This window comes from Pristiophorus japonicus, chromosome 28, assembly GCF_044704955.1.
Source record: "Pristiophorus japonicus isolate sPriJap1 chromosome 28, sPriJap1.hap1, whole genome shotgun sequence".
In the NCBI taxonomy this organism is placed as follows: domain Eukaryota; kingdom Metazoa; phylum Chordata; class Chondrichthyes; family Pristiophoridae; genus Pristiophorus; species Pristiophorus japonicus.
The window spans coordinates 6564805-6573831 of NC_092004.1; positions in this window are offsets into that span (position 1 = coordinate 6564805).

The window sequence follows — 9027 nt, forward strand, 5'->3', positions numbered from 1 at the left end:
AAGTAGTATAATGTGGATAAATGTGAGGTTATCCATTTTGGTGGCAAAAACACGACGGCAGAATATTATCGCAATGGTGGCAGATTAGAAAAAGGTGAGGTGCAGGTGGACCTGGGTGTCATGGTACATCAGTCATTGAAAGTTGGCATGCAGCTACAGCAGGCAGTGAAGTAGGCAACTGGAATGTTGTCCTCAATAGCGAGGTGATTTGAGTATTGGAGCAGGGAGGTCATACTGCAGTTGTACAGGGCCTTAGTGAGGCCTCACTTGGAATATTGTGATCAGTTTTGGTCTCCTAATCTGAGGAAGGACTTTCTTGCTACGGAGGGAGTGCAGCGAAGGTTCACCAGACTGATTCCCAGAATGGCAGGACAGACATATGAGGTGAGACTGGATCGACTGGGCCTTTTTTCACTGGAGTTTAGAAGGATGAGAGGGGATTTCAAAGAATCATATAAAATTTTGACGGGACTGGACATGTTAGATGCAGGAAAAATGTTCCGATTTTCGTAAGTCCAGAACCAGGGACATAGACTGAGGATAAGTGGTCGGCCATTTAGGACCGAGATGAGGAGAAACCTCTTCACTCAGAGAGTTGTTAACCTGTGGAATTCCCTACAGCAGAGAGTTGTTGATGCCAGTTCATTGGATATATTCAAGATGGAGTTAGATATCGCCTTTACGGCTAAAGGGATCAAGGGGTATGGAGAGAAATAAGAAAAGTGGTACGGAGGGAATGATCAGCCAAGATCATATTGAATGGTGGTGCAGTTTCGAAGGGTCGAATAGCTACTCCTGCACCTATTTTCTATGTTCCATGTTTCTATGTTTGGAGCATGCTCCTTGTGAAATTTCAAAACCTCTCCAATTATATGCGTGTATATTATATACCTTCTGTTTTATATGTAAATTGCCGGACCAGAACGGGTTAATATCCATCTGTGCAATGACTGTAATTAATATTACTTTTCATGGGAACTAATTATTGATATTAATTCCAGTCGGTAGAATGCAGCAGGTTCATGCAGTATATTTCTTAATGTTTATTATTTTGGAATATATTTAGAACACATTTCAGATCTGCATATTGCTCATGGCAATAAATTAATTCCTTTCATTTAAACATTAAAATCCTGACTGTAAAGCCCTAAGCGATGTTCATCTCACTCAGTGAGGTTGCATTGTGGGAATTGGGGTCAATGTGCAGGACTGAAAGTTCAGACCTTGTGTGGGACTGTTCGAAGTAATAGCAGGACTTCCAAAATAGAGTAACAGTTACAGCCATTGCAAACAACAGCGTTCATAGTTTCACTGTCCAACTTTATAATTTCACTCCAAAGTGCATCAATTTGGAAATCCCCATCCCTCTGAAAAAGGAAGGAACCACACAACACAGACAGTCCCTCATTGCAGGGAGTGAGATTGAGCTGAAAATTTTCCTCCAATGGTGAGAATCTGGATCATATATTTTAAGGCTCTGGTACTGAACGAAAACTGTTCAACACAAGAACACTTTGAATTTTCAAATACGAAGTGCGATGCGGAATTCCAGCATTAAACATGTCAGGTTACTTAACCGGCCATATATGGATGGATAGTGACATTATACGAGAAGTCAGAAATAAAGTTGGATGGGTAGTGTCAGTAGGAGTGAGGTCAGTGATGTATCTGGATGGGTAGTGACAGTATGAGCGAGATCAGTGATGTATCTGGATGGGCAGTAACAATATGAGTGAGGTCATTGATGTATCTGGATGGGCAGTAACAATATGAGTGACGTCAGTGATGTACCTGGATCGGTAGTGACAGTATGACTGTCAGAGATGTAACTGGATGTGTAGTGTCAGTATGAGTGAGGTTAGTGATGTACTTGGATGGATATGAACAGTATGAGTGAGGTCAGTGATGTATCTGGTTGGGTAGTGACAGTATGAGTGAGGTCAGTGATTATTTCTGGATGGGTAGTGACAGTATGCGTGAGGTCAGTGATGTAACTGGATGGGTAGTGACAGTATGAGTAAGGTCAGTGATGTAACTGGAAGGGTAGTAACAGTATGAGTGAGATCAGTGATGTATCTGGATGGGTAGTGACTGTATGCGTGAGGTCAGTGATGTAACTGGATGGGTAGTGACAGTATGAGTAAGGTCAGTGATGTAACTGGATGGGTAGTGACAGTATGAGTGAGATCAGTGACGAATCTGTATGGGCAATGACAGTATGAGTGAGGTCCGTGATGTAAATGGATGGGTAGTGACAGCATGAGTGAGGTCTGTGATGTATCTGGCTGGGCAGTGACGGTATGAGTGAGGTCAGTGATGTATCTCGATGTGTAGTGAGAGTATGATTGAGGTCAGTGATGTGTTTGGATGGGCACTGACAGTATGAGTGAAGTCAGTGATGTAAATGGAAGGGTAGTGACAGTATGAGTGAGATCAGTTGTGTATCTGGATGGATAGTAACAGTGTGAGTGAGGTCAGTGATGTATCTCGATGGGTAGTGACAGTATGAGTGAGGTCAGTGATGTAACTGGATGGGTAGTGACAGTATGAGTAAGGTCAGTGATGTCACTGGTTGGGTCGTGACAGTATGAGTGAGATCAGTGATGTATCTGGATGGGTAGTGACAGTATGCGTGAGGTCAGTGATGTAACTGGATGGGTAGTGACAGTATGAGTAAGGTCAGTGATGTAACTGGATGGGTAGTGACAGTATGAGTGAGATCAGTGATGTATCTGGATGGGTAGTGACAGTATGAGAGAGATCAGTGATGTATCTGGAAGGGTAGTGATGTATGAGTGAGATCAGTGATGTATCTGGATGGGTAGTGACAGTATGAGTGCGGTCAGTGATATATTTGGATGGGCACTGACAGTTTGAGTGAGGTCAATGACGAATCTGTATGGGCAATGACAGTATGAGTGAGGTCCGTGATGTAAATGGATGGGTAGTGACAGCATGAGTGAGGTCTGTGATGTATCTGGCTGGGCAGTGACGGTATGAGTGAGGTCAGTGATGTATCTCGATGTGTAGTGAGAGTATGATTGAGGTCAGTGATGTGTTTGGAAGGGCACTGACAGTATGAGTGAAGTCAGTGATGTAAATGGATGGATAGTAACAGTGTTAGTGAGGTCACTGATGTATCTCGATGGGTAGTGACAGTATGAGTGAGTTCAGTGATGTAACTGGATGGGTAGTGACAGTATGAGTGAGATCAGTGATGTATCTGGATGGGTAGTGCCCATATGAGTGAGATCAGTGATGTATCTGGATGGGTAGTGACAGTATGAGAGACGTCAGGGATGTACTTGGCTGGGTATGAACAGGATGAGTGAGGTCAGCGGTGTATCTGGATGGGTAGTGACAGTATTGGTGAGATCAGTGATGTATCTGGATGGGTAGTGACAGTATGAGTGAGGTCACTGATGTATCTGGATGGGTAGTGACAGTCTGAGTAAGGTCAGTGATGTCACTGGATCGGTCGTGACAGTATGAGTAAGGTCAGTGATGTCACTGGATGGGTCGTGACAATATGAGTGAGTTCAGTGATGTATCTGGATGGGTAGTGACAGTATGAGTGAGATCAGTGATGTATCTGGATGGATAGTAACAGTGTGAGTGAGGTCAGTGATGTATCTCGATGGGTAGTGACAGTATGAGTGAGATCAGTGATGTATCTGGATGAGTAGTGCCCATATGAGTGAGATCAGTGATGTATCTGGATGGGTAGTGACAGTATGAGAGAGGTCAGGGATGTACTTGGATGGGTATGAACAGGATGAGTGAGGTCAGCGATGTATCTGGATGGGTCGTGACAGTATTAGTGAGATCAGTGATGTATCTGGATGGGTAGTGACAGTATGAGTGAGGTCACTGATGTATCTGGATGGGTAGTGACAGTCTGAGTAAGGTCAGTGATGTCACTGGATCGGTCGTGACAGTATGAGTAAGGTCAGTGATGTCACTGGATGGGTCGTGACAGTATGAGTAAGGTCAAAGATGTATCTGGATGGGTGGTGACAGTATCAGTGAGGCCAGTGATGTATCTGGATGGGTAGTGACAGTATGAATGAGATCAGTGATGTAACTGGATGTATTTTGAGTGTCCGCTTGAGAGCAACCATAAACATTGAATGGTTTGTAACTGTTTATATTATGTCAGTGATCTATCCAAATAGCCACCAAATCTTACCGCTTCTTCTGTTTGAAGCGATAATTTCGTGTTTCAAATTCCAGTGACTCTTTCATTTTATATCACCATATTAATGCCAGTTGGTTGCACACAACAGCATCAGAAATTATTCCCGGTCATGTTTATGAAATAACTGAATTTATTTAAGTACAGATATCGAGAAGTGGCAATCAGGATATTCCAATTCACCCAAAGATCAGTGTCTAAACACACCACATTTGCTAAAATACTATGATTGTTAAATCGTACTGTAACAGATAATGTTAGTTGAGATCGGACTTGCACCATGGAACATGGACCATCTTGACTGAAACCTGATAATTATGACATTCTGTCCCAGTGAATGTTAGTTATCAACTGACTTGCACCATGGTTCAAAGACCGACCTAGTTACATTGGATGGACAGTCGCTGAAATGGCATGGTTAAAATTTATGACCGAAATTCCAAAAATCTCCCTGAAAATCTGCTCTCAGTACCCGCCAGTCCTATCAGACTGTAGTTCCCACATGCGCTACACTTCTCAGTAGATAGTGAAATAGGTGGATAAGTAATGGCAAACTTTTAAAGATCATATGACAGTGACAGGATCAGTCCAAGTCAACAATTGTAAATCCCTGTCTCGAGTAAAACTAAAAGGGGGAAGATGGCTGAACCGTGGCTCACAAGGGAAATTAAGGATCGTGTTAAATCCAAGGAAGGGGTATTTAAATTGGCCAAAAAAAGCAGCAAACCTGAGGACAGGGAGAATTTTATTATTCAGCAGAGTAGGACAAAGGGTTTAAATAGGAGGGAGGAAATAAGGTATTTGATGAAGCTTGCATGGATCATAAAAACTGACTGCAAAAGCATCTATAGATTTGTGAAGAGAAAAAGATTAGTGAAGACAAAATTCAGATGAATTCATAACAGGGAACAAAAAATTGGCGAACCAGTTCAACAAATACTTTGGTTCTGTCTTCACGAAGGAAGACACAAATAACCTGCCGCGAATACGAGGGGACTGAGGGTTCAGTAAGAAGGGGGAACTGAAGCAAATCCTTATTAGGTGGGATATTGTGTTTGGAAATTGATCAGATTGTCAGCCGATAAATCATAGGGCCTGATAGTCTACATCCCAGAGTACTGAAGGAAGTGTCCCTAGAAATAGTGGATGCATTGCTGATCATTTTCCAACTGTCCAGCGACTCGAGATCAATTCCTATCGACTGGAGGGCAGCTAATGCAACACCACTTTTTAAGAAAGGAGGGAGAGAGAAAACGTGTAATTATAGATCGGTTAGTTTGACATCAGTAGTGGGGAAAATGTTGGAATCAATTAGTAAAGATGAAATAGCAGCGCATTTGGAAAGCAGTGACAGGACCGGTCCAAGTCAGCATGGATTTATGAAAGGGGAATCATTTTTGACAAATCTTCTCGAATCATTTGAGGATGTAACAGGTAGAGTGGACAAGGGAGAACCAGTGGATGTGGTGTATTTGGACATTCAAAAGGCTTTTGACAAGGTCCCACACAAGAGATTAGTGTGCAAAATTAAAGCACATTGTATTGGGGGTAATGTACTGACGTGGACCGAGAACTGGTTGGCAGACAGGAAGCAGAGAGTCTGCATAAACAGGTCCTTCTCAGAATGGCAGGCAGTGACTAGTCGGGTGCCGCAGGACTCAGTGCTGGGACTCCAGCTAGATACAATATACATTTATGATTTAGATGATGAATTTGAGTGTAATTTCTTCAAGTTTGCAGATGACACTAAGTTGGGTGCCAGTGTGAGCTGTGAGGGGGACACACAGAGGCTGCAGGCTGATTTGGACAGGTCAGGTGAGTGGGTAAATGCTTGGCAGAAGTAGTATAATGTGGATAAATGTGAGGTTATCCATTTTGGTGGCAAAAACACGAAGGCAGAATATTATCTCAATGGTGGCAGATTAGAAAAAGGTGAGGTGCAGGTGGACCTGGGTGTCATGGTACATCAGTCATTGAAAGTTGGCATGCAGCTACAGCAGGCAGTGAAGTAGACAACTGGAATGTTGTCCTCAATAGCGAGGGGATTTGAGTATTGGAGCAGGGAGGTCATACTGCAGTTGTACAGGGCCTTAGTGAGGCCTCACTTGGAATATTGTGATCAGTTTTGGTCTCCTAATCTGAGGAAGGACTTTCTTGCTACGGAGGGAGTGCAGCGAAGGTTCACCAGACTGATTCCCAGAATGGCAGGACAGACATATGAGGTGAGACTGGATCGACTGGGCCTTTTTTCACTGGAGTTTAGAAGGATGAGAGGGGATCTCAAAGAATCATATAAAATTTTGACGGGACTGGACATGTTAGATGCAGGAAAAATGTTCCGATTTTCGTAAGTCCAGAACCAGGGACATAGACTGAGGATAAGTGGTCGGCCATTTAGGACCGAGATGAGGAGAAACCTCTTCACTCAGAGACTTGTTAACCTGTGGAATTCCCTACAGCAGAGAGTTGTTGATGCCAGTTCATTGGATATATTCAAGATGGAGTTAGATATGGCCTTTACGGCTAAAGGGATCAAGGGGTATGGAGAGAAATAAGAAAAGTGGTACGGAGGGAATGATCAGCCAAGATCATATTGAATGGTGGTGCAGTTTCGAAGGGTCGAATAGCTACTCCTGCACCTATTTTCTATGTTCCATGTTTCTATGTTTGGAGCATGCTCCTTGTGAAATTTCAAAACCTCTCCAATTATATGCGTGTATATTATATACCTTCTGTTTTATATGTAAATTGCCGGACCAGAACGGGTTAATATCCATCTGTGCAATGACTGTAATTAATATTACTTTTCATGGGAACTAATTATTGATATTAATTCCAGTCGGTAGAATGCAGCAGGTTCATGCAGTATATTTCTTAATGTTTATTATTTTGGAATATATTTAGAACACATTTCAGATCTGCATATTGCTCATGGCAATAAATTAATTCCTTTCATTTAAACATTAAAATCCTGACTGTAAAGCCCTAAGCGATGTTCATCTCACTCAGTGAGGTTGCATTGTGGGAATTGGGGTCAATGTGCAGGACTGAAAGTTCAGACCTTGTGTGGGACTGTTCGAAGTAATAGCAGGACTTCCAAAATAGAGTAACAGTTACAGCCATTGCAAACAACAGCGTTCATAGTTTCACTGTCCAACTTTATAATTTCACTCCAAAGTGCATCAATTTGGAAATCCCCATCCCTCTGAAAAAGGAAGGAACCACACAACACAGACAGTCCCTCATTGCAGGGAGTGAGATTGAGCTGAAAATTTTCCTCCAATGGTGAGAATCTGGATCATATATTTTAAGGCTCTGGTACTGAACGAAAATTGTTCAACACAAGAACACTTTGAATTTTCAATCACGAAGTGCGATGCGGAATTCCAGCATTAAACATGTCAGGTTACTTAACCGGCCATATATGGATGGGTAGTGACATTATACGAGAAGTCAGAAATAAAGTTGGATGGGTAGTGTCAGTAGGAGTGAGGTCAGTGATGTATCTGGATGGGTAGTGACAGTATGAGCGAGATCAGTGATGTATCTGGATGGGCAGTAACAATATGAGTGAGGTCATTGATGTATCTGGATGGGAAGTAACAATATGAGTGACGTCAGTGATGTACCTGGATCGGTAGTGACAGTATGACTGTCAGAGATGTAACTGGATGTGTAGTGTCAGTATGAGTGAGGTTAGTGATGTACCTGGATGGATATGAACAGTATGAGTGAGGTCAGTGATGTATCTGGTTGGGTAGTGACAGTATGAGTGAGGTCAGTGATTATTTCTGGATGGGTAGTGACAGTATGCGTGAGGTCAGTGATGTAACTGGATGGGTAGTGACAGCATGAGTAAGGTCAGTGATGTAACTGGATGGGTAGTGACAGTATGAGTGAGGTCAGTGATGTATCTGGATGGGTAGTGACAGTATGAGTGAGGTCAGTGATGTATCTGGATGGGTAGTGACTGTATGCGTGAGGTCAGTGATGTAACTGGATGGGTAGTGACAGTATGAGTAAGGTCAGTGATGTAACTGGATGGGTAGTGACAGTATGAGTGAGATCAGTGATGTATCTGGATGGATAGTGACAGTATGAGTGAGATCAGTGATGTTTCTGGAAGGGTAGTGATGTATGAGTGAGATCAGTGGTGTATCTGGATGGGTAGTGACAGTATGAGTGACGTCAGTGATATATTTGGATGGGCACTGACAGTTTGAGTGAGGTCAATGACGAATCTGTATGGGCAATGACAGTATGAGTGAGGTCCGTGATGTAAATGGATGGGTAGTGACAGCATTATTGAGGTCTGTGATGTATCTGGCTGGGCAGTGACGGTATGAGTGAGGTCAGTTATGTATCTCGATGTGTAGTGAGAGTATGATTGAGGTCAGTGATGTGTTTGGATGGGCACTGACAGTATGAGTGAAGTCAGTGATGTAAATGGAAGGGTAGTGACAGTATGAGTGAGATCAGTGATGTGTATGGATGGATAGTAACAGTGTGAGTGAGGTCAGTGATGTATCTCGATGGGTAGTGACAGTATGAGTGAGGTCAGTGATGTAACTGGATGGGGACAGTATGAGTAAGGTCAGTGATGTCACTGGATGGGTCGTGACAGTATGAGTGAGATCAGTGATGTATCTGGATGGGTAGTGACAGTATGAGTGAGGTCAGTGATGTAACTGGATGGGTAGTGACAGTATGAGTAAGGTCAGTGATGTAACTGGATGGGTAGTGACAGTATGAGTGAGATCAGTGATGTATCTGGATGGGTAGTGATAGTATGAGTGAGGTCAGTGATGTATCTGGATGGGTAGTGACAGTAT